We start from the raw sequence: 24,445 nt of genomic DNA on the forward strand, positions 1-24,445 counted from the left end.
ACACTGAGGAGGTGTATGTGTGCTCCCTGATTGCAGGCACATGTCATGGTGGTGGTTGGTCACATAGTCCATGACGATCTGGAGTTCTTCATCATTGAAGTTCCTCTTCTGCAACGTACCGGTGTCCTGTGTCGTGCCATGGGGTTGAGCCTGTTCCTGCTGTGCAGGCTTTGCCATCTTGGCACGGAGTGTTGGCCCTGTGTGGCTGGGACCACTTAGGGCCCCAGATGATGGAACACTAGTGGCCTGGGGCATGGCATCACCCACTGGTGCTTGGATAGCAGCTTCCAGTGCAGGTCCCTTATCCTTCAGGGCTGGGAAAGCAGCTTCCACTGCAGGTCCCGGAACCCTTGGGGATGGGGTAGCAGCTTCCACTGCATGTTCCTTACCCTTCAGGGATGGGACAGCAGCTTCCAGCTTTCACTGCAAGTCCTGGTACCCTTGGGGTTGAGACAGCAGCTTCAACTGCACGTCCCTTACCCTTCAGGGCTGGGACAGCAGCTTCCACTGCACATTGCTTGCCCTTCGGGGCTGGGACAGCAGCTTCCACTGCACGTCGCTTGCTCTTTGGGGCTGGTATAGCAGCTTCCACTGCAGGTCCCGGAACCCTTGGGGGTGGGACAGCAGCTTCCACTGCACGACCCATTACCCTTCAGGGCTGGGACAGCAGCTTCCAGCTTCAACTGCAGATCCCGGAACCCTTGGGGTTGGGACAGCAGCTTCCACTGGACGTCCCTTACCCTTCAGCTATGGGACCGCAGCTTCCACTGCACATCGCTTGCCCTTTGGGGCTGGGACAGCAGCTTCCACTGCAGGTGCCGGAACCCTTGGGGGAGGGACAGCAGCTTCCACTGTATGTCCCGGAACCCTTTGGGATGGGACAGCAGCTTCCACTGCACATCCCTGACCCCGACCCAAGCCACCTCTGCCACCTTTCCCTCTTGGGGCCTTTCCACTCATGTAACAGGTGTACTTGAACAATGGAAGGCACACCAAGCAACTGTCCTGGGCAATTTGAGTCAGGGGGCAGTGTACAGGATGGAAAACGTACTTCTGTTGTCCAGCAAGGCTCAAAAGTACCCCAGGTGACAGAAATACGCCAATTATGTAAAAAATGTGTACGTAAGAACTCGATAGCTTCAGTGAAAAGAAAAAGCATTATGCGATACGCTGTGGCACCGAGCAACACAAAAAATGTGTACACCAACCCTAGAAAGTTACTGTAAAGATAAGAATAGAGGTACAAAATGCACAGGGGCACCCAGAGAATGGTAAATGCGTACGCAACTCACTTTTAGCCTCTGGGGAAAAAATAAATTGATGCGTGTATGCGCTCACCAAAATAAGAAGTTTGTGCAGTCACTGAAGTGAATGAATTGCGAGGCACCCCAGAAATCGCAGTATTCCACTCGTCCGTCTACTCCCATTCATATGTACGATCAGAGTTGCTTCTACGCATACTTATGTATCCCCCATTCTGGCATGCTCAACTCCAGATGCAGCGTGTGTCACGTAAGTTACACGCTGAGGTCCTTTCCTCTCATTTCACATGTCTATGCTAATTTCAAACGCGCAAAGTAACCATCACTCTGTTTCCGGCTTCCCTGCATTATACACGGAAGACCTACGCTCCTGCCTCCAAGTCATTTTACCTGCCTCCTACTGCCCTGAGCTGCCTCCTAACGGGCCATTTGCTACTGCATGCACAGTGTGTATGCCTGCTGCCCACTTGCCCACCTGCCCTGCATTTTGAGTGCCTGCTGTCCAGCCATTGTCAGTGCTCCTGTCATTGGCCCTGTGACCACCTCAGCTGATTCACTGGACTCCCACTGTGCCATACCACCACCACCCCTCCACAGCCCATCTCCGGGACCGTCTTGCCCACCTACTTCCTCCGGGGTTGCCATGTCAGCACCACCATCCCCTGGCCAGAGTGGTATCCCCATGACAGCGAGGCAGAGTGCTGTCAACTTCACTGCCAGGGAAGTTTACAACCTGGTGGAGAAGGTCCTGGAGAATTATGATGCCCTCTTCAACCCATCGATGCAAGTCGGCAAGGATGGACGTCAGCGGATCTGGGACAGGATAAGGGATGCCATCAACGCCAAAGGGGTGGCATCCCAGACCATCAAGAACGTGCATAAGCGCTGGGAGGACCTTAAATCCAGGGCCCACAGCAAGGCCATGCACTTCATTGAGGCCGGTGCATTCATGAAGGTGGACCGTGCACACAGGTGCCGGCTGCCGATCACCAACATGCGGGTCCTGGAGAAGTTTTACTCAACGCTGCACACCCAGGTCTGTGAGTTGTGCGAACGTCTGGAGTCGACTCGTGATTAGCCATGTCTTGCAATGCTCTACAGTGCATGTGCATGTTGTCAGTGAGCCCCTTAGGCATGCAGCAAGTATGCCTCTGAGATGGATGTCTTCTTGCATGCCCCAGACATTGCTCTCCATGTGTGCATTGGACCATATGTAATTTGAATGTGATATCAGTTGCATTGTGTGTAGTACTGCTGCCTTTGAGACCGTGCACATGTATTGTTACTTGTGTCTGAGACGTGCCGGTATGACAAGTGTGACGGTTGAGGTAGTGTTGCCTGCGTCATCTGCATGCATGATGTTCATGTGTATGTTGTAAAGATGGGAATGTGTGACTGGGCATCACTTATGGCTGGATGCTGCATGTGCATTTCAATGTCTGACGTAGACATGTTGCGGGATTACAGTCGACAGGACTCTGATGTGATTGCTCATCACACTGCTTGTGGACTCTCTGTTGATGTGTGTGCATGACATGTGTATGTGCAAATGATGCATGTGTGTGTAGCATACGCAATTGATTGCTCATGAGAGTGGCACGTAGCCTGATGTGAATGTCTGGAGTGATGGACACACATGCATGTGCATGGATGTGGTTTGCATGTCCATGTGTGTGGGGTTGGAGGATGATGGCTGTTCACTTGACTAGTCAACTTCATGTGAATGTTTGTATTGCCACACACACATTGGTGCAGTACAATGATGTTTCTGTTCTGTGTCTCCTTTTCCACAGTTGCATCGGATGAAGAGGGTAAAAGCAGTGCTGTGGAGCATGGCAGCAGGGATGCCTCCAACAGGCAGAGGCACAAAGCCCTGCCACTCCACCCATGAGAGCACATCCTTGGGGAGCGAGGTGGCTGGGGCCGTGCCAGTACCAATGGGCAATGCTGCTGGGGGTAAGTCCAAGAGGGTGAAGGTGGGAATGGACTCCTCAGTAGCGGGGGGACAGGTGATGTCACACAGGGGCCATCTATTGCGGAAAATGCCCCGTAGTCATCCAGGTTGGCGGGGAGGTGGAGGAGGTGGCCATTGAAGCACAGCCCATGGCACCGACAGGGTCACCGGCAATGAAGGGACAGCAGGCACCCAGAAGCAGGGTACGGGCCGTACACCCCCGGGTATCGTCATCAGCCCGGAGGGCGTACACACAAAGCAGCCACCAGGCGCTGTGGCAGCAGGCTTTAAGGAGGAGGCTAAATATCTCAGGGCCAACCATCGCAAGGGGGCAGGTGCACGGTGTGAGGCAGAAAGAAAACATGGACCTCAGACAAAGGATGTCTTCCCTGTTCCAGGGCTATGCGTTGCAAATAGGATCAGAGAGGCAGCCGGCTCGGGAGGCAAGGATTTTGATGGCCAGGGCTGAGGTTGCACTGCGTCGGGCAAGGAGGCGGGCTACCATCCTGGAGGCTACTTGCAGGGAAGCATTGGTGATAGAGACACATATGCTGGAGGCCCTGCAAGCCCTCCAGGCAACAACAGAGGCCTGCCTTGGGGATGAGGATGTGGCCCTTGAATCAGCCCTGGTGGAGAAACTGAGCAAGATTGGGGACAAGGAGATGGACTAGCCCGCTGCCTGTGTATATAGTTATTTAGGTGTAGGTTTCTTTTTTATTTTCACCAGACTTTTCGGACATTCCTTCCCCTTTTTTGCTGTATATAGTTATTTGGCATTAAAGATTTTCTTTTTTTCCAAATTTAACATGGACAATGTTATGTTTCATTTGTACATTTCTGCTGTACATATTTATTGAATATTTAACATTGTGTTTGTTAAATTCCACACTTTGTGCAGTTCATTTGTGTGTTTGCCTGGTTGTTAGTTCTATTTTTAGGCAGTGCATCTCTCCATTGGAAGTCATGTGTCTGGTTAGGCGCATGCTTGTGTATTGTTGCTGGAATGGTTGCGGATGGCAGGATGCACTGTGCCTGACATGTGGTGGTATGTCAATCAGGCGAATGGGTGTGCACTGTCTAATTGGATTTCCATTGACCTGTGCTGCATCAACCTGTGTTTGGCATCACTGTGGTTGGGGTGGAGGGAGGTGGGCTCACTGTGGAAGTGTTCCATGGTCACCATCATAGCACATGACTTTGTTATTGCTGTGTAAAACATATGTCATGCATACACCTTCAGCAGCATGTGGTATCACACAATGCCTTCTCTCAGGTGTTGGTCAACCTCTGCCACTGCAATGCAGTAGTGGAGCATTTTTGATATTCCAGAGTGGATGCCCAATTCACCAGTCTCTGTGAGTCATGCTCTCTCTGACTGCCCTACCATCATCCATGCATGGACCAGTCACGTGATAGTTCCCTGACCGTTTTTTTTCCACTCAGCTCACTCATGCTCAGGCTGTGACACGCCTGGCCTTTGTCTGTGGATCTTGCTACAATTTTTGTTATGTTTGCTTCTGTTGTGGTTACATTCTGTCACCGTGCTTTGATGCCATGGCAATGTCATGTTTTTGCAATCATTTGTCACATGTGTATGTTGGGGGATGATTAAGGCCTGGAAGGGTGTGTGAGCAGATGCTCGAGTCCTGGATGGAGCTCCGGAGATTGCAGTTATTTGGATTAGTAGGATGCATGTTCATGTTGCAATTCATGGTGCGGTCACACCACGGACGTTCATGTGAGCAACAGATATTCAATGCAGTGGTGATGTGTCACACTGTCAGGGTACTGCCTGTGGGGGTGTCCTGTCTGGAGGGGGCAGCCTGCGGGGGGTAGTCATAGGTGAGGGGGCCAGTGGGGGGTGTCCTGTCCGGAGAGGGTTGCCTGTGGAGCGTGCCACAGGCGAGATGGGCTGGGGGGTGTCACAGGTGAGGGGGGTTGAGGGGCATCCCGTCTGGAGAGGGCTGCCTGTGGGAGGTGTCCCTTCTGGAGGGGACTGCCTGCGAGGCCTGTCACAGGTGAGGGGGCTGGGGAGTGTTCCGTCTGGAGGGGGCTGCCTGTGAGGGTTTCACAGGTGAGGGGGGCTGGTGGGGTGTCCCGTCTGGAGAGGGCTGCCTGTGGGAGGTGACACTTCTGGAGGGGGCAGCCTGTGGGGGTTGTCACAGGTGGGGGAGCTGGGGGTTGCTGTGTGTACTACAGTGGTTCATGTGCAGTAAGTGGGTATGTGGGCAGGATGGGTGTAGGGGGGAACTCACATTTTTGTAAGGGGTGTAGCCTACACTTACGAGGGGGCGTGCGTTTCACTGTGGTACGGCCTGGATTGCAAGGTTTTGTCACGCGAGTTTGCAGGGGTATGGCCTGGAATTGCGAGGGAGGGCACGTGTTTTCTCTGGGGTGCGGCCTGGGATTGCTAGGTTTTGTCTGCTATTTCGATGGGGTACAGCCTAGGATTGTGAAGGAGAGCACACATTTTCTCTAAGGTGCGGCCTGGGATTGCAAGGTTTTGGCGTGCGATTTCGCTGGGGTACGGCATGGGATTGCGAGGATTTTGTTGCACGATTTCGCAGGGGTACAGACTGGGATTGCGATGTTTTGTCACGTGTTTTCTCTGGGGTGCTGGATACTGGCCCTGGGATGGCGAGGAGGCTTGGGCCGTGTTAGTCCTTTAACTTGCTTTTTGGTGTGCGTAGGGGCATGTTGGGGGTGTTCCTCGGGCAGCTTGTTGTTACTTGTGCAACAGCTAGTAATGTCTCTTGAAATCCATGAATACGCATGCCGCGCAAATATTTCTCTGTGCCACGGCTCGCGCAGGTTCCCTTGCGGCGTGTGCTGACAATTCACTCTGATTCACAAAGGAAGCGAAAGATAAGCCTGTGCTCCTGAGGTTAGCAGCACTGGTTGCTGCTTCTGGCAGATCTCTGCTATGCCTTTCTTGAGGAAAGACAGGTTGGCTGTCAGTTCCTCCAAGACAGGTTGGCTGTCGGTTCCTCCTAGTGCAGCTGCCTCTGCAGCACTGGACGCTGCTGCTGGGAGAGGATGCAGCATGTTTGCTGAGCATGATGTGTGCAGCTGTCTCTGCAGCACTGAATGCTGCTGCTGGGAGAGGACAGAACGTGTGTGCTGGGCAGGCTGAGTGCAGCTGCCTCTGCAGCACTGGACGCTGCTGCTAAGAGAGAGCACAGCGTGTGACCAGGGCAGCTGCAGCAGAGAAGGGTTGGCAGCAGGGAGAGGATGCAGCGTGTGTGTTGGGCAGGCTGAGTGCAGCTGCCTCTGCAGCACTGGACGCTGCTGCTAAGGGAGAGCACAGCGTGTGACCAGGGCAGCTGCAGCAGAGAAGGGTTGGCAGCGGGGAGAGGATGCAGCGTGTGTGTTGGGCAGGCTGAGTGCAGCTGCCTCTGCAGCACTGGATGCTGCTGATGGCAGAGGACACAGCGTGTGTGTTGGGCAGGCTGAGTGCAGCTGCCTCTGCTGCACTGGACGCTGCTGCTAAGAGAGAGCACAGCGTGTGACCAGGGCAGCTGCAGCAGAGAAGGGTTGACAGCAGGGAGAGGACACGGCGTGTGTGCTGGGCAGGCTGAGTGCAGCTGCCTCTGCTGCACTGGACGCTGCTGCTAAGAGAGAGCACAGCGTGTGACCAGGGCAGCTGCAGCAGAGAAGGGTTGGAAGCAGGGAGAGGATGCAGCGTGTGTGCTTGGCAGGCTGAGTGCAGCTGCCGCTGCAGCACTGGACGCTGCTGCTGGGAGAGGACACAGCGTGTGACCAGGGCAGCTGATGGGCGGCAGGTGCCTCTGCAGCAGAGAAGGGTTGGCAGCAGGTAGAGGATGCAGCGTGTGTGTTGGGCAGGCTGAGCACAGCTGCCTCTGCAGCACTGGACGCTGCTGCTGGGAGAGGACATGGTGTGTGTGTTGGGCAGGCTGAGTGCAGCTGCATCTGCAGCACTGGACGCTGCTGCTAAGAGGGAGGGCAGCGTGTGACCAGGGCAGCTGCAGCAGAGAAGGGTTGGCAGCAGGGAGAGGATGCAGTGTGTGTGTTGGGCAGGCTGAGTGCAGCTGCCTCTGCAGCACTGGACGCTGCTGCTAAGAGAGAGCACAGCGTGTGACCAGGGCAGCTGCAGCAGAGAAGGGTTGGTAGCAGGAGAGGATGCAGCGTTTGCACTGGGCAGGCTGAGTGCAGCTGCCGCTGCAGCACTGGACGCTGCTGCTGGGAGAGGACACAGCGTGTGACCAGGGCAGCTGATGGGCGGCAGGTGCCTCTGCAGCAGAAAAGGGTTGGCAGCAGGGAGAGGATGCAGCGTGTGTGTTGGGCAGGCTGAGCGCAGCTGCCTCTGCCGCACTGGATGCTGCTGCTGGGAGAGGACATGGCGTGTGTGTTGGGCAGGCTGAGTGCAGCTGCATCTGCAGCACTGGACGCTGCTGCTAAGAGGGAGCACATCGTGTGACCAGGGCAGCTGCAGCAGAGAAGGGTTGGCAGCAGGGAGAGGATGCAGCATGTGTGTTGGGCAGGCTGAGTGCAGCTGCCACTGCAGCACTGGACGCTGCTGCTGGGAGAGGACACAGCGTGTGACCAGGGCAGCTGATGGGCGGCAGGTGCCTCTGCAGCAGAGAAGGGTTGGCAGCAGGGAGAGGATGCAGCGTGTGTGTTGGGCAGGCTGAGCCCAGCTGCCTCTGCAGCACTGGACGCTGCTGCTGGGAGAGGACATGGCGTGTGTGTTGGGCAGGCTGAGTGCAGCTGCATCTGCAGCACTGGACGCTGCTGCTAAGAGGGAGCGCAGCGTGTGACCAGGGCAGCTGCAGCAGAGAAGGGTTGGCAGCAGGGAGAGGATGCAGTGTGTGTGTTGGGCAGGCTGAGTGCAGCTGCCTCTGCAGCACTGGACGCTGCAGCTAAGGGAGAGCACAGCGTGTGACCAGGGCAGCTGCAGCAGAGAAGGGTTGGCAGCAGGAGAGGATGCAGCGTGTGCACTGGGCAGGCTGAGTGCAGCTGCCGCTGCAGCACTGGACGCTGCTGCTGGGAGAGGACACAGCGTGTGACCAGGGCAGCTGATGGGTGGCAGGTGCCTCTGCAGCAGAGAAGGGTTGGTAGCAGGGAGAGGATGCAGCATGTGTGTTGGGCAGGCTGAGCGCAGCTGCCTCTGCAGCACTGGACGCTGCTGCTGGGATAGGACATGGCGTGTGTGTTGGGCAGGCTGAGTGCAGCTGCATCTGCAGAACTGGACGCTGCTGCTAAGAGAGAGCACAGCGTGTGACCAGGGCAGCTGCAGCAGAGAAGGGTTGGCAGCAGGGAGAGGATGCAGCATGTGTGTTTGGCAGGCTGAGTGCAGCTGCCTCTGCAGCACTGGACGCTGCTGCTAAGGGAGAGCACAGCGTGTGACCAGGGCAGCTGCAGCAGAGAAGGTTTGGCAGCAGGGAGAGGATGCAGCGTGTGTGTTGGGCAGGCTGAGTGCAGCTGCCTCTGCAGCACTGGACGCTGCTGCTAAGGGAGAGCACAGCATGTGACCAGGGCAGCTGCAGCAGAGAAGGGTTGGCAACAGGGAGAGGATGCAGCGTGTGTGTTGGGCAGGCTGAGTGCAGCTGCCTCTGCAGCACTGGACGCTGCTGCTAAGAGAGAGCACAGCGTGTGACCAGGGCAGCTGCAGCACAGAAGGGTTGGCAACAGGGAGAGGATGCAGCGTGTGTGTTGGGCAGGCTGAGTGCAGCTGCCTCTGCAGCACTGGACGCTGCTGCTGGCAGAGGACACGGCGTGTGTGTTGGGCAGGCTGAGTGCAGCTGCCTCTGCTGCATTGGATGCTGCTGCTAAGAGAGTACAGCGTGTGACTAGGGCAGCTGCAGCAGAGAAGGGTTGGCAGCAGGGAGATGATTCAGCGTGTGTGCTGGGCAGGCTGAGTGCAGCTGCCTCTGCAGCACTGGACGCTGCTGCTAAGGGAGAGCACAGCGTGTGACCAGGGCAGCTACAGCAGAGAAGGGTTGGCAGCAGGGAGAGGATGCAGCATGTGTATTGGGCAGGCTGAGCGCAGCTGCCTCTGCAGCACTGGACGCTGCTGCTGGCAGAGGACACAGCGTGTGTGTTGGGCAGGCTGAGTGCAGCTGCCTCTGCTGCACTGGACGCTGCTGCTAAGAGAGAGCACAGCGTGTGACCAGGGCAGCTGCAGCAGAGAAGGGTTGGCAGCAGGGAGAGGATGCAGAGTGTGTGTTTGGCAGGCTGAGCGCAGCTGCCTCTGCAGCACTGGACGCTGCTGCTGGCAGAGGACATGGCATGTGTGTTGGGCAGGCTGAGTGCAGCTGCCTCCGCAGCACTGGACGCTGCTGCTAAGAGAGAGCACAGCGTGTGACCAGGGCAGCTGCAGCAGAGAAGGTTTGGCAGCAGGGAGAGGATGCAGCGTGTGTGTTGGGCAGGCTGAGTGCACTGGACGCTGCTGCTGGGAGAGCACATCGTGTGACCAGGGCAGCTGCAGCAGGGAAGGGTTGGCAGCAGGGAGAGGATGCAGCGTGTGCGCTGGGCAGGCTGAGTGCAGCTGCCTCTCCAGCACTGGACGCTGCTGCTAAGGGAGAGCACAGTGTGTGACCAGGGCAGCTGCAGCAGAGAAGTGTTGGCAGCAGGGAGAGGATGCAGCGTGTGCGCTGGGCAGGCTGAGTGCAGCTGCCGCTGCAGCACTGGACGCTGCTGCTGGGAGAGGACACAGCATGTGACAAGGGCAGCTGATGGGCGGCAGGTGCCTCTGCAGCAGAGAAGGGTTGGCAGCAGGGAGAGGATGCAGCGTGTGTGTTGGGCAGGCTGAGCGCAGCTGCCTCTGCAGCACTGGATGCTGCTGCTGGGAGAGGACATGGCGTGTGTGTTGGGCAGGCTGAGTGCAGTTGCATCTCCAGCACTGGACACAGCTCCTAAGAGGGAGCACAGCGTGTGACCAGGGCAGCTGCAGCAGAGAAGGGTTGGCACGAGGGAGAGGATGCAGCGTGTGTGTTGGGCAGGCTGAGTTCAGCCGCCTCTGCAGCACTGGACGCTGCTGCTAAGGGAGAGCACAGCATGTGACCAGGGCAGCTGCAGCAGAGAAGGGTTGACAGCAGGGAGAGGATGCAGCATGTGTGTTGAGCAGGCTGAGTGCAGCTGCCTCTGCAGCACTGGACGTTGCTGCTAAGGGAGAGCACAGCGTGTGACCAGGGCAGCTGCAGCATAGAAGGGTTGGCAGCAGGGAGAGGATGCAGTGTGTGTGTTGGGCAGGCTGAGTGCAGCTGCCACTGCAGCACTGGACGCTGCTGCTGGGAGAGGACACAGCGTGTGACCAGGGCAGCTGATGGGCGGCAGGTGACTCTGCAGAAGTGGAGGATTGGCTGCTGGGAGAGGATGCAGCGTGTTTGTTAGGCAGGCTGAGTGCAGCTGCCGCTGCAGCACTGGACGCTGCTGCTGGGAGAGGACACAGCGTGTGACCAGGGAAGCTGATGGGCGGCAGGTGACTCTGCAGCAGTGGAGGATTGGCTGCTGGGAGAGGATGCAGTGTGTGTGTTGGGCAGGCTGAGTGCAGCTGCCTCTGCAGCACTGGACGCTGCTGCTAAGGAAGAGCACAGCGTGTGACCAGGGCAGCTGCAGCAGAGAAGGGTTGACAGCAGGGGGAGGATGCAGCAAATGTGTTGGGCAGGCTGAGTGCAGCTGCCTCTGCAGCACTGGATGTTGCTGCTAAGGAAGAGCACAGCGTGTGACCAGGGCAGCTGCAGCAGAGAACGGTTGGCAGCAGGGAGAGGATGCAGCGTGTGTGTTGGGCAGGCTCAGTGCAGCTGCCGCTGCAGCACTGGACGCTGCTGCTGGGAGAGGACACAGCGTGCGACCAGGGCAGCTGAATGGTGGCAGGTGACTCTGCAGCAGTGGAGGATTGGCTGCTGGGAGAGGATGCAGCGTGTTTGCTGGGCTTGCTGAGTGCAGCTGCCGCTGAAGTACTGGATGCTTCTGCTGGGAGAGGACACAGCGTGTGACCAGGGCAGCTGATGGGCGGCAGGTGACTCTGCAGCAGTGGAGGATTGGCTGCTGGGAGAGGATGCAGCGTGTGTGTTGGGCAGGCTGAGTGCAGCTGCAGCATTGGACGCTGCTGCTGGGAGAGGACACAGCGTGTGACCAGGGCAGCTGATGGGCGGCAGGTGACTCTGCAGCAGTGGAGGATTGGCTGCTGGGAGAGGATGCAGCGTGTGTGTTGGGCAGGCTGAGTGCAGCTGCCTCTGCAGCACTGGACGCTGCTGCTAAGGGAGAGCACAGCGTGTGACCAGGGCAGCTGCAGCAGTTAAGGGTTGGCATCAGGGAGAGGATGCAGTGTGTGTGTTGCGCAGGCTGAGTGCAGCTGCCTCTGCAGCACTGGACGCTGCTGCTAAGGGAGAGCACAGCGTGTGACCAGAGCAGCTGCAGCAGAGAAGGGTTGGCAGCAGGGAGAGGATGCAGCGTGTGTGTTGGGCAGGCTGAGTGCAGCTGCCTCTGCAGCACTGGACGTTGCTGCTGGGAGCGGACATGGCGTGTGTGTTGGGCAGGCTGAGTGCAGCTGCCTCTGCTGCACTGGACGCTGCTGCTAACAGAGAGCACAGCGTGTGACCAGGGCAGCTGCAGCAGAGAAGGGTTGGCAGCAGGGAGAGGATGCAGCGTGTGTGTTGGGCAGGCTGAGTGCAGCTGCCTCTGCAGCACTGGACGTTGCTGCTGGGAGCGGACATGGCGTGTGTGTTGGGCAGGCTGAGTGCAGCTGCCTCTGCTGCACTGGACACTGCTGCTAAGAGAGAGCACAGCGTGTGACCAGGGCAGCTGCAGCAGAGAAGGGTTGGCAACAGGGAGAGGATGCAGCGTGTGTGTTGGGGAGGCTGAGTGCAGCTGCTGCTGCAGCACTGGATGCTTCTGCTGGGAGAGGACACAGCGTGTGACCAGGGCAGCTGATGGGCGGCAGGTGACTCTGCAGCAGTGGAGGATTGGCTGCTGGGAGAGGATGCAGCGTGTGTGCTGGGCATGCTGATTGCAGCTGCCGCTGCAGCACTGGACGCTGCTGCTGGGAGAGGACACAGCGTGTGACCAGGGCAGCTGATGGGCGGCAGGTGATTCTGCAGCAGTGGAGGATTGGCTGCTGGGAGAGGATGCAGCGTGTGTGCTGGGCATGCTGAGTGCAGCTGCTGCTGCAGCACTGGATGCTTCTGCTGGGAGAGGACACAGCGTGTGACCAGGGCAGCTGATGGGCGGCAGGTGACTCTGCAGCAGTGGAGGATTGGCTGCTGGGAGAGGATGCAGCGTGTGTGCTGGGCATGCTGATTGCAGCTGCCGCTGCAGCACTGGACGCTGCTGCTGGGAGAGGACACAGCGTGTGACCAGGGCAGCTGATGGGCGGCAGGTGACTCTGCAGCAGTGGAGGATTGGCTGCTGGGAGAGGATGCAGCGTGTGTGCTGGGCATGCTGAGTGCAGCTGCCGCTGCAGCACTGGATGCTTCTGCTGGGAGAGGACACAGCGTGTGACCAGGGCAGCTGATGGGCGGCAGGTGACTCTGCAGCAATGGAGGATTGGCTGCTGGGAGAGGATGCAGCGTGTGTGCTGGGCATGCTGAGTGCAGCTGCCGCTGCAGCACTGGACGCTGCTGCTAAGGGAGAGCACAGCGTGTGACCAGGGCAGCTGCAGCAGAGAAGGGTTGGCAGCAGGGAGAGGATGCAGCGTGTGTCTTGGGCAGGCTCAGTGCAGCTGCCGCTGCAGCACTGGACGCTGCTGCTGGGAGAGGACACAGCGTGCGACCAGGGCAGCTGAATGGCGGCAGGTGACTCTGCAGGAGTGGAGGATTGGCTGCTGGGAGAGGATGCAGCGTGTGTGCTGGGCATGCTGAGTGCAGCTGCCGCTGCAGTACTGGATGCTTCTGCTGGGAGAGGACACAGCGTGTGACCAGGGCAGCTGATGGGCGGCAGGTGTCTCTGCAGCAGTGGAGGATTGGCTGCTGGGAGAGGATGCAGCGTGTGTGTTGGGCAGGCTGAGTGCAGCTGCAGCACTGGACGCTGCTGCTGGGAGAGGACACAGCGTGTGACCAGGGCAGCTGATGGGCGGCAGGTGACTCTGCAACAGTGGAGGATTGGGTGCTGGGAGAGGATGCAGTGTGTGTGTTGGGCAGGCTGAGTGCAGCTGCCTCTGCAGCACTGGACGCTGCTGCTAAGGGAGAGCACAGCGTGTGACCAGGGCAGCTGCAGCAGAGAAGGGTTGGCAGCAGGGAGAGGATGCAGCGTGTGTGTTGGGCAGGCTGAGTGCAGCTGCCTCTGCTGCACTGGACGCTGCTGCTAAGGGAGAGCACAGCATGTGATCAAGGCAGCTGCAGCAGAGAAGGGTTGGCAGCAGGGAGAGGATGCAGCGTGTGTGTTGGGCAGGCTGAGTGCAGCTGCCTCTGCAGCACTGGACGTTGCTGCTGGGAGAGGACATGGCGTCTGTGTTGGGCAAGCTGAGTGCAGCTGCCTCTGCTGCACTGAACGCTGCTGCTAAGAGAGAGCACAGCGTGTGACCAGGGCAGCTGCATCAGAGAAGGGTTGGCAACAAGGAGAGGATGCAGCGTGTGTGTTGGGCAGGCTGAGTGCAGCTGCCGCTGCAGCACTGGACGCTGCTGCTGGGAGAGGACACAGCGTGCGACCAGGGCAGCTGAATGGCGGCAGGTGACTCTGCAGCAGTGGAGGATTGGCTGCTGGGAGAGGATGCAGCGTGTGTGCTGGGCATGCTGAGTGCAGCTGCCACTGCAGCACTGGATGCTTCTGCTGGGAGAGGACACAGCATGTGACCAGGGCAGCTGATGGGTGGCAGGTGACTCTGCAGCAGTGGAGGATTGGCTGCTGGGAGAGGATGCAGCGTGTGTGCTGGGCATGCTGATTGCAGCTGCCGCTGCAGCACTGGACGCTGCTGCTGGGAGAGGACACAGCGTGTGACCAGGGTAGCTGATGGGCGGCAGGTGACTCTGCAGCAGTGGAGGATTGGCTGCTGGGAGAGGATGCAGTGTGTCTGCTGGGCATGCTGAGTGCAGCTGCCGCTGCAGCACTGGATGCTTCTGCTGGGAGAGGACACAGCGTGTGACCAGGGCAGCTGATGGGCGGCAGGTGACTCTGCAGCAGTGGAGGATTGGCTGCTGGGAGAGGATGCAGCGTGTGTGCTGGGCATGCTGAGTGCAGCTGCCGCTGCAGCACTGGACGCTGCTGCTAAGGGAGAGCACAGCGTGTGACCAGGGCAGCTGCAGCAGAGAAGGGTTGACAGCAGGGAGAGGATGCAGCGTGTGTGTTGGGCAGGCTGAGTGCAGCTGCCGCTGCAGCACTGGACGCTGCTGCTAAAGGAGAGCACAGCGTGTGACCAGGGCAGCTGCAGCAGAGAAGGGTTGACAGCAGGGAGAGGATGCAGCATGTGTGTTGGGCAGGCTGAGTGCAGCTGCCCCTGCAGCACTGGACATTGCTGCTAAGGGAGAGCACAGCGTGTGACCAGGGCAGCTGCAGCAGAGAAGGGTTGGCAGCAGGGAGAGGATGCAGCGTGTGTGTTGGGCAGGCTCAGTGCAGCTGCCGCTGCAGCACTGGACGCTGCTGCTGGGAGAGGACACAGCGTGCGACCAGGGCAGCTGAATGGCGGCAGGTGACTCTGCAGCAGTGGAGGATTGGCTGCTGGGAGAGGATGCAGCGTGTGTGCTGGGCATGCTGAGTGCAGCTGCCGCTGCAGTACTGGATGCTTCTGCTGGGAGAGGACACAGCGTGTGACCAGGGCAGCTGATGGGCGGCAGGTGACTCTGCAGCAGTGGAGGATTGGCTGCTGGGAGAGGATGCAGCGTGTGTGTTGGGCAGGCTGAGTGCAGCTGCAGCACTGGACGCTGCTGCTGGGAGAGGACACAGCGTGTGACCAGGGCAGCTGATGGGCGGCAGGTGACTCTGCAGCAGTGGAGGATTGGCTGCTGGGAGAGGATGCAGCGTGTGTGCTGGGCATGCTGAGTGCAGCTGCCGCTGCAGTACTGGATGCTTCTGCTGGGAGAGGACACAGCGTGTGACCAGGGCAGCTGATGGGCGGCAGGTGACTCTGCAGCAGTGGAGGATTGGCTGCAGGGAGAGGATGCAGCTTGTGTGTTGGGCAGGCTGAGTGCAGCTGCCTCTGCAGCACTGGACGCTGCTGCTAAGGGAGAGCACAGCATGTGATCAAGGCAGCTGCAGCAGAGAAGGGTTGGCAGCAGGGAGAGGATGCAGCGTGTGTGTTGGGCAGGCTGAGTGCAGCTGCCTCTGCAGCACTGGACGTTGCTGCTGGGAGAGGACATGGCGTCTGTGTTGGGCAAGCTGAGTGCAGCTGCCTCTGCTGCACTGAACGCTGCTGCTAAGAGAGAGCACAGCGTGTGACCAGGGCAGCTGCATCAGAGAAGGGTTGGCAACAAGGAGAGGATGCAGCGTGTGTGTTGGGCAGGCTGAGTGCAGCTGCCGCTGCAGCACTGGACGCTGCTGCTGGGAGAGGACACAGCGTGCGACCAGGGCAGCTGAATGGCGGCAGGTGACTCTGCAGCAGTGGAGGATTGGCTGCTGGGAGAGGATGCAGCGTGTGTGCTGGGCATGCTGAGTGCAGCTGCCACTGCAGCACTGGATGCTTCTGCTGGGAGAGGACACAGCGTGTGACCAGGGCAGCTGATGGGTGGCAGGTGACTCTGCAGCAGTGGAGGATTGGCTGCTGGGAGAGGATGCAGCGTGTGTGCTGGGCATGCTGATTGCAGCTGCCGCTGCAGCACTGGACGCTGCTGCTGGGAGAGGACACAGCGTGTGACCAGGGTAGCTGATGGGCGGCAGGTGACTCTGCAGCAGTGGAGGATTGGCTGCTGGGAGAGGATGCAGTGTGTCTGCTGGGCATGCTGAGTGCAGCTGCCGCTGCAGCACTGGATGCTTCTGCTGGGAGAGGACACAGCGTGTGACCAGGGCAGCTGATGGGCGGCAGGTGACTCTGCAGCAGTGGAGGATTGGCTGCTGGGAGAGGATGCAGCGTGTGTGCTGGGCATGCTGAGTGCAGCTGCCGCTGCAGCACTGGACGCTGCTGCTAAGGGAGAGCACAGCGTGTGGCCAGGGCAGCTGCAGCAGAGAAGGGTTGACAGCAGGGAGAGGATGCAGCGTGTGTGTTGGGCAGGCTGAGTGCAGCTGCCGCTGCAGCACTGGACGCTGCTGCTGGGAGAGGACACAGCGTGTGACCAGGGCAGCTGATGGGCGGCAGGTGACTCTGCAGCAGTGGAGGATTGGCTGCTGGGAGAGGATGCAGTGTGTGTGTTGGGCAGGCTGAGTGCAGCTGCCTCTGCAGCACTGGACGCTGCTGCTAAAGGAGAGCACAGCGTGTGACCAGGGCAGCTGCAGCAGAGAAGGGTTGACAGCAGGGAGAGGATGCAGCATGTGTGTTGGGCAGGCTGAGTGCAGCTGCCCCTGCAGCACTGGACATTGCTGCTAAGGGAGAGCACAGCGTGTGACCAGGGCAGCTGCAGCAGAGAAGGGTTGGCAGCAGGGAGAGGATGCAGCGTGTGTGTTGGGCAGGCTCAGTGCAGCTGCCGCTGCAGCACTGGACGCTGCTGCTGGGAGAGGACACAGCGTGCGACCAGGGCAGCTGAATGGCGGCAGGTGACTCTGCAGCAGTGGAGGATTGGCTGCTGGGAGAGGATGCAGCGTGTGTGCTGGGCATGCTGAGTGCAGCTGCCGCTGCAGTACTGGATGCTTCTGCTGGGAGAGGACACAGCGTGTGACCAGGGCAGCTGATGGGCGGCAGGTGACTCTGCAGCAGTGGAGGATTGGCTGCTGGGAGAGGATGCAGCGTGTGTGTTGGGCAGGCTGAGTGCAGCTGCAGCACTGGACGCTGCTGCTGGGAGAGGACACAGCGTGTGACCAGGGCAGCTGATGGGCGGCAGGTGACTCTGCAGCAGTGGAGGATTGGCTGCTGGGAGAGGATGCAGCGTATGTGTTGGGCAGGCTGAGTGCAGCTGCCTCTGCAGCACTGGACGCTGCTGCTAAGGGAGAGCACAGCGTGTGACCAGGGCAGCTGCAGCAGAGAAGGGTTGGCAGCAGGGAGAGGATGCAGTGTGTGTGTTGGGCAGGCTGAGTGCAGCTGCCTCTGCAGCACTGGACGCTGCTGCTAAGGGAGAGCACAGCGTGTGACCAGGGCAGCTGCAGCAGAGAAGGGTTGGCAGCAGGGAGAGGATGCAGTGTGTGTGTTGGGCAGGCTGAGTGCAGCTGCCTCTGCAGCACTGGACGCTGCTGCTAAGGGAGAGCACAGCGTGTGACCAGGGCAGCTGCAGCAGAGAAGGGTTGACAGCAGGGAGAGGATGCAGCGTGTGTGTTGGGCAGGCTGAGTGCAGCTGCCGCTGCAGCACTGGACGCTGCTGCTGGGAGAGGACACAGCGTGTGACCAGGGCAGCTGATGGGCGGCAGGTGACTCTGCAGCAGTGGAGGATTGGCTGCTGGGAGAGGATGCAGTGTGTGTGTTGGGCAGGCTGAGTGCAGCTGCCTCTGCAGCACTGGACGCTGCTGCTAAAGGAGAGCACAGCGTGTGACCAGGGCAGCTGCAGCAGAGAAGGGTTGACAGCAGGGAGAGGATGCAGCATGTGTGTTGGGCAGGCTGAGTGCAGCTGCCTCTGCAGCACTGGACGTTGCTGCTAAGGGAGAGCACAGCGTGTGACCAGGGCAGCTGCAGCAGAGAAGGGTTGGCAGCAGGGAGAGGATGCAGCGTGTGTGTTGGGCAGGCTCAGTGCAGCTGCCGCTGCAGCACTGGACGCTGCTGCTGGGAGAGGACACAGCGTGCGACCAGGGCAGCTGAATGGCGGCAGGTGACTCTGCAGCAGTGGAGGATTGGCTGCTGGGAGAGGATGCAGCGTGTGTGCTGGGCATGCTGAGTGCAGCTGCCGCTGCAGTACTGGATGCTTCTGCTGGGAGAGGACACAGCGTGTGACCAGGGCAGCTGATGGGCGGCAGGTGACTCTGCAGCAGTGGAGGATTGGCTGCTGGGAGAGGATGCAGCGTGTGTGTTGGGCAGGCTGAGTGCAGCTGCAGCACTGGACGCTGCTGCTGGGAGAGGACACAGCGTGTGACCAGGGCAGCTGATGGGCGGCAGGTGACTCTGCAGCAGTGGAGGATTGGCTGCTGGGAGAGGATGCAGCGTGTGTGTTGGGCAGGCTGAGTACAGCTGCCTCTGCAGCACTGGACGCTGCTGCTAAGGGAGAGCACAGCGTGTGACCAGGGCAGCTGCAGCAGAGAAGGGTTGGCAGCAGGGAGAGGATGCAGTGTGTGTGTTGGGCAGGCTGAGTGCAGCTGCCTCTGCAGCACTGGACGCTGCTGCTAAGGTAGAGCACAGCGTGTGACCAGGGCAGCTGCAGCAGAGAAGGGTTGGCAGCAGGGAGAGGATGCAGCGTGTGTGTTGGGCAGGCTGAGTGCAGCTGCCTCTGCAGCACTGGACGTTGCTGCTGGGAGAGGACATGGCGTCTGTGTTGGGCAGGCTGAGTGCAGCTGCCTCTGCTGCACTGGACGCTGCTGCTAAGAGAGAGCACAGCGTGTGACCAGGGCAGCTGATGGGCGGCAGGTGACTCTGCAGCAGTGGAGGATTGGCTGCTGGGAGAGGATGCAGCGTATGTGCTGGACATGCTGAGTGCAGCTGCCGCTGCAGCACTGGACTCTGCTGCTAAGGGAGAGCACAGCGTGTGACCAGGGCAGCTGCAGCAGAGAAGGGTTGGCAGCAGGGAGAGGATGCAGCATGTGTGTTGGGCAGGCTGAGCGCAGCTGCCTCTGCAGCACTGGACGCTGCTGCTGGCAGAGGACACGGCGTGTGTGTTTGGCAGGCTGAGTGCAGCTGCCTCTGCAGCACTGGACGCTGCTGCTAAGGGAGAGCACAGCGTGTGACCAGGGCAGCTGCAGCAGAGAAGGGTTGGCAGCAGGGAGAGGATGCAGCGTGTGTGTTGGGCAGGCTGAGCGCAGCTGCCTCTGCAGCACTGGACGCTGCTGCTGGCAGAGGACACGGCGTGTGTGTTGGGCAGGCTGAGTGCAGCTGCCTCTGCTGCATTGGATGCTGCTGCTAAGGGAGAGCACAGCGTGTGACCAGGGCAGCTGCAGCAGAGAAGGGTTGACAGCAGGGAGAGGATGCAGCGTGTGTTGAGCAGGCTGAGTGCAGCTGCCTCTGCAGCACTGGACGCTGCTGCTGGGAGAGGACACAGCGTGTGACCAGGGCAGCTGATGGGCGGCAGGTGACTCTGCAGCAGTGGAGGATTGGCTGCTGGTAGAGGATGCAGCGTGTGTGCTGGGCATGCTGAGTGCAGCTTCCACTGCAGCACTGGACGCTGCTGCTGGGAGAGGACACAGCGTGTGACCAGGGCAGCTGATGGGCGGCAGGTGCCTCTGCAGCAGAGAAGGGTTGGCAGCAGCGAGAGGATGCAGCGTGTGTGTTGGGCAGGCTGAGCCCAGCTGCCTCTGCAGCACTGGACGCTTCTGCTGGGAGAGGACATGGCGTGTGTGTTGGGCAGGCTGAGTGCAGCTGCATCTGCAGCACTGGACGCTGCTGCTAAGAGGGAGCGCAGCGTGTGACCAGGGCAGCTGAATGGCGGCAGGTGACTATGCAGCAGTGGAGGATTGGCTGCTGGGAGAGGATGCAGCGTGTGTGCTGGGCATGCTGAGTGCAGCTGCCGCTGCAGCACTGGACGCTGCTGCTGGGAGAGGACACAGCGTGTGACCAGGGCAGCTGATGGGCGGCAGGTGACTCTGCAGCAGTGGAGGATTGGCTGCTGGGAGAGGATGCAGCGTGTGTGCTGGGCATGCTGAGTGCAGCTGCCGCTGCAGCACTGGACGCTGCTGCTGGGAGAGGACACAGTGTGTGACCAGGGCAGCTGATGGGCGGCAGATGACTCTGCAGCAGTGGAGGATTGGCTGCTGGGAGAGGACGACGCCTATAAGCTGGGGATGGCTCTTATAGAGCAGAAGCTCCTGCCAGCATCATCGTTTTAACATCCTGAGGTCGATGTGTCAATGCATCCGTGAAGTGCTTTCCAGGGCCGGTGGAAGACAATAATGACCTGTACGCTGAGCTGCATCTTTCATTGGCGGGTGAGTCCACTGCACGGAGAGCAGAGCTCGCTTCATTCCTTGATCTCCAGAGGTCCTTGCTTGTGATGGCTGCATTGCTGCATGCGCCGCCTGAATTCACCTGCCTGTGTTTACGCCATGCTGCATTCGCCATGCGTGAAAGGGGGTCTTACTTGCACATTTGTCTGGGTTTATATGCATTGTTTATTTATTTATGTGCTTTGGTTTACAAAACCGTAAACATTTAGTCCAAAATATAATTGAGTACAATTCAAAAACCATTCCTTATGAAACAAAGGGAAAGAAAAGAGGGAGGAAGAAAAATCACCCTAATATAAATTGCATTCCAATTGCGATGCAATCTTGTCAGTTGTCGCGTAGGCGAGATGTCTTCCTTTAATGTGGGTAACTCACTGGTGACCCTTTCTGATGATTCGCCTAACATGCTGTGTGACTCTCCCTCTGTGGTGGCACTAAGTCTAGAGTTGTACCCACGCTAGTCCCCATTTTTTTTAAAACACCCACTTTCCTTGTTTTCAACATTCATTTTAAACACCCCCTGCTCTCGAAATCAAGGCGTCCGCACACAATGACAACACCCCGATGCTTGAATATGTCCGACCTGCACTTGCCGCTTTTTACCTACCTGCAACTGCATGATTTTATGCAGCACCCCATACCAAGAGGCGACGTTCCCCTATGCAAGTGTCCTGTAACCAATGTAAGCGAGCGAATCATGCAATGACTGTACATTTTGACCTCTGTAAGTAACCACTGTAACCAACTTCTTAAGCTAAAGCGCCTAGATACCTCTGGGTTTTGTGCACTATACAAATGACAAAATAAATTAATAAATAAATAAGACAGTCATCGGAGTGCCCTGCCCTACTTGTCTTCACATCACAGAATTCTTTTACACAAGCACCTTCTGAATAGAACGTGCAGGTGTGCATGCATTACACTGTTCCAGGCTCATGCGGTGCACCCACTTACTGTGGAGAATAGGCAGAATGAGGGGCTTTGGAATGCTTATGGCCCCTTCCCAGTGAGCTGGGACTCATCAGGGAAAGCGGCCACTAGCACTCTCCAATTCACAGGTGTCTTCCCCAGGCAAATAACAAATGATATGACATCAAAGAAACAGACTTGGGGAATGACCTGGGGGCCTGTGAAGCCCAGGCATGGCTTTAACCACAGCTTGTCTTCGTTACTTCAACACCCTCATTAGTGCCAACCTGCATTAAGTAAAAAAACAACCCTTTGGTTAGGATTTCGAGGGGGCAGATCTCCATGTTTTACACATCGAAAAAGCACCCCTTTCCTCGTTCTGGGGGATGAGGATGGGTACCAGAAGCAGTTTGAGTGCCACCAGCGGGGAACCTCCTCAGTTAGATGTACAAGAGATATGAGGATAGACTTATGAGTACCGGCTAGGAGGTGGATCCTTAGTAGTTTGTTGTTACTAATAACAACACTAGAAGAATATTTTGTCCAGCCAACAAATTTTAAGGATTGGGCTCTGAACATTTAAGTAAGAGGTGTCTCCAATTTTCCTTTTTATTCTTGCAAAGCTGACAGGTTCTAAGACAGTATGCAATTCCTCTACGGTGGCCCCAGACGTCCAATGTGCACAGAATATTTAAACAAAACCTCAAGAAAGTTGTCTGTATTCTTTGATAAGGAAAGATAGTCAGTGTTTTCTAATCCTCTAATGATGTATTTATAACGATCGTAAACCTTGTACTTCGATAATTGTTCATGTTGGATGGACTAGTCCCACCGGGTAACTTTAGTTTAGTCTGGTTGGGATTGGAACCTATATAATCTAAGGTTGTCAGGCAGTCCATGTGCATTTTAGGTATTAGGGGTGCTATGCCTGCCAGACAGGCACATTTCAAATCTTCATACAGTGCTCTTTTGGGTGGTTCAGGATCACCCCAGGTGTCTTTTTCAATCTCTTTCTCATCTACTTATACCTCCTACCCCTGATAATTCCCTCCATTCTACTCTAACTGCTTCTGATTTTGCAATGTATGTTTCTACTAAAGTTGCTTCTCTTCGTGCTGCTAATATTCTACCATCCTTTTCCTCTGCTTTTTCATCGCCACCTTCTTAATCTCTTCCTTTTCCACCATTACTAACTTGTAGACCTCATCTCTTCTGACTCGCTCCCATCCCACGGGTTCAACTTCTGATCCTATTCCCTCTTCTCTAATACCCAAAGTGTATCCTTCTCTTGTTTTCTAAATTACCACTCTCCTTAATACCTCTTATTTCACATCAATCTTTCCTTCTTGCTATAAGCCTGCTTTTATTCTCCCTATTCCCAAGAACCATCTCTTGACCCCTCTCTTCCTTCCAATTTCCATCCAATTTCTCTTCTTCCCTAATTCTCGAAATTGCTTGAACTATTAATCTATACTCAGGTTTCAACCTTTGTTAATGATAATTGTATCCTTCCTTCTCTCCCGTCTGGCTTCCGTCCCTGTCACTCAACTGAAACTGCTCTTCTCTCTGTTTGCGATTCCTTGCTCTCTGCCCGTTACACCAAGCACTCTTCTCTTCTTATGCTTTTAGACTTGTCCGCTGCATTTGACACTTTTGATCACACTGTGTCCTTGTTTGGTTTCGTCCTTATCTCTGTAACTTACTCTGTTTCCTGGGCTGGTTCCTCCTCTGAAACATTTCTTCTTCTTCGTGGTGTCACCCAAGGCTCTGTTTTGGCCTTTTTCTCTTCTCTCTTTACACTTCTCCTCTTGCTGCAATGATCTCATCATTTGGGATTTGTCACCACTTATACGTCAATGACACACAACCTTTTCTCTCCTACTATTCATTTACTCTGGCTACCCACGAAAGTCCTGGATGTCAGACCACTTCCTTGTCCTGAACTCATTTACAACTGAAGTTGTCGTCTTCCTTGCAGCACTGTTCCCCCTTCCCCTCCCTCCTCTGTGTTTTTCCTTTCTTATTCTTTTTCTCTTTCCAACACTGCTCGTAATCTTGGCCTCTACCTTGACACAGACTTATCCTTTTCCCTTCAAATTTCTAATATTCCCCGTTCTCGTCGCATCCATCTCGTTAATATTTGCAAAGTTTGTTCTTTTCGGACTTTCGGCGCTATCAAACTCCTGATCTCATCTCTTATTTTTCTCACCTTGTTTACTGTACTCCTATTCTTTTCGGTCTTCCTTTTTTTCACTTGCCCCCTGTTAAGTCCATCTTCAATGCTTCTATTCGCCTTCTCTAGCAGCTACCCCACTGTGATTCCATTTCTCAATCTCTGTCTTCGCTTGGCTGGCTTTCTTTCTCCTCTCGGCTCAAATTTAATTTTCTTTGTATTATGTTCAAATCCCTTTATGGTCTTGCTCCCAGTTATTTGTCATTTTTGGTCTACTTCTGTGTCCCCACTCACTCCCTTGCTTTCAATCTCAATTTCTATTATTTGTCCCTCGCCTTCCACATGCCCAATCCTGATTCCGTTCGTTTTCTCTTCTTGCCCCTTACCACCGGAACTCTCTCCCTTTCCCCCACCGTTGTACTACTTCCTACTCTTCCTTCCGTACTTCTCTAAGGAACTATCTTCTCCAGTCTTAATTCTCTGCTTGAAAATGTTTGTAATTGAATCAATCTTCCTTTTGATTGTACTGAAACTCTTGTGTACAGCTATTTGGAGTACAAAAAAAAAAGTGAAATAGCATCGGCCTCTTGTACAGTATGATGGAATCAAGAGATTGGAGGACCAATTCGATTCGTATTAAAGTCATCGGTAGGCAGAGGGGAAGGTATAGAGTTATTTTCCATAAGTAGCCTTCCAATATATCTTGGGAAGACTTCCATGGGATCTTTAGGACCTCAAATCCATACAGCAAAGTTGGAATTATTTTGTCCCTTATAATTGTTTTGTAGCGGTTTAATCGCACAATTATTAATGTAAATTATTCTCATTTGGGCAACTAGGTGAACTAGTTTAGCTTTTAGTCTTGCCAAGATTTGTTTAGGTCTTCTTTCGAAGTACAACAGAAACCCAGAGTAAGCAAATCGATCTGTGGTTTACAAAAGACGTTTGTTTAAGCACTACTTAAACTTGATGGGTTTCTTGTTGTTTCTACAAATCATCACAGACACATGTTCCTGCATTAATATTCAGACTGTTTTCTCTTTTGAACATCTCTAATCTTAATATAGAGCGTTCCAAGCCAATAGGTGTTGA

General features: G+C 56.6%; 1 protein-coding gene across 3 annotated transcripts in view; it reads left to right on the forward strand.

Annotated features, from left to right (window-relative positions):
• The first annotated feature begins 19,996 nt into the window (after positions 1–19,996).
• Positions 19,997–24,445, forward strand: part of LOC138528635 (transient receptor potential cation channel subfamily M member 2-like) — a 613,775-nt gene continuing 609,326 nt past the window's right edge. For 2 of the 3 annotated variants that reach the window (XM_069640449.1, XM_069640451.1), the window contains exon 1: positions 19,998–20,253. The gene's annotated coding sequence lies outside the window, so the exon portion shown is untranslated. Of the gene's footprint in view, positions 20,254–24,445 lie in introns of all 3 variants that reach the window. The other variant, XR_011284191.1, reaches the window with a different exon arrangement.

This window comes from Ambystoma mexicanum, chromosome 7q (genome assembly GCF_040938575.1).
Source record: "Ambystoma mexicanum isolate Mex_15411 chromosome 7q, UKY_AmexF1_1, whole genome shotgun sequence".
NCBI classification, from domain to species: domain Eukaryota; kingdom Metazoa; phylum Chordata; class Amphibia; order Caudata; family Ambystomatidae; genus Ambystoma; species Ambystoma mexicanum.